Source organism: Myotis brandtii, unplaced genomic scaffold, assembly GCF_000412655.1.
Source record: "Myotis brandtii unplaced genomic scaffold, ASM41265v1 scaffold170, whole genome shotgun sequence".
In the NCBI taxonomy this organism is placed as follows: domain Eukaryota; kingdom Metazoa; phylum Chordata; class Mammalia; order Chiroptera; family Vespertilionidae; genus Myotis; species Myotis brandtii.
Genome location: NW_005356260.1, coordinates 584,180 through 585,146, shown reverse-complemented (window position 1 = coordinate 585,146; position 967 = coordinate 584,180). Strand labels below are relative to the sequence as shown.

The following is a 967-nucleotide window of genomic DNA, read 5'->3' as shown; positions in this document are numbered from 1 at the left end:
GGGCAAGAAGGGAGAAGACTACAGTTAGAAAATGGAAGTCAGATTTTTGGACCTGGATTGTATTGGTGAGGCTGTATTCCTAGTGAAAGTCGGGCAGGGCAAGGGAGACTTGAGTCATTAAGCACCTACTATGTGCGGGCACTGTAGTGGTAGCTTTCAGATAGCTGGTTTCATTATCACCATGAGGTTAGTCCTATTTCTCACAGTTTATAGATGGTTTGCTTAAAGACTACAGTTTTTCCTGGGCCTATCAGCTACCTCCAGTATGTGTAAAACTTATTACATGTGGAAGTCATTTTACCGTGGACACAGCACTTTCGTGTTAAATTATGTCCTTATCTTTTCATAGCAGTCTTGGGAGTCAGATAATGGAGAGGCTATAGAGATGACACGACTTACTGTGCTATTGAGTGGGGATAGGAAGCTGTGTCCCTGTCCTTCCGGCCAGGCATGCCAACTGCGACCCCCTGCTGGATCTTGCATTCCAAGGGGACCTCTAACCCCTGGGTCTGCACCAGCAACACCAAGTGCAGAGTGAGAGCGGGCCCTGGACCAGGGTGTGGAATCAGTCTCTTTATTTGTCTGCTACTCTTGCTGATGGTGTGGTTATAAAAATAGAGGCCATAGCTATAGAGTCCTTATCGAAGGCCAGCTTCACTAAGCATCGTTCCTGGGTGCTCTCAGTTAAGCCTCAGAGTTTCCCCATTGGGGTTCCAAGGTTCAGAGGTTGTCTGCCCAGGGTCCTGTAGCTTGTAGGTGGAGGGTGAGAATTATAGCCCACCTGATTCGGTGCCACAGGCCTCGGACCTGGTACAGTAGTGCTGGCGGAGGCCTGGGGAGCCCCCAGACGGGGGAGGGGCCTCCAGCTTAGCCTCCGGACCTTAATCGCTTTCTGAACTAGTTACCTCGGAGCTGCCAACTCAGTTGACCCTCCAGTAACAGCAGAACCTCAGAAAGGAGCTGATTA

The 967-nt window shown here is 49.9% G+C and overlaps 1 protein-coding gene across 4 annotated transcripts in view; it reads left to right on the top strand.

The window, feature by feature from the left end:
- APLP2 (amyloid beta (A4) precursor-like protein 2) overlaps window positions 1–967 on the top strand; it is a 29,733-nt gene that overhangs the window by 21,530 nt on the left and 7,236 nt on the right. The gene's annotated exons all lie outside the window — the stretch shown is intronic.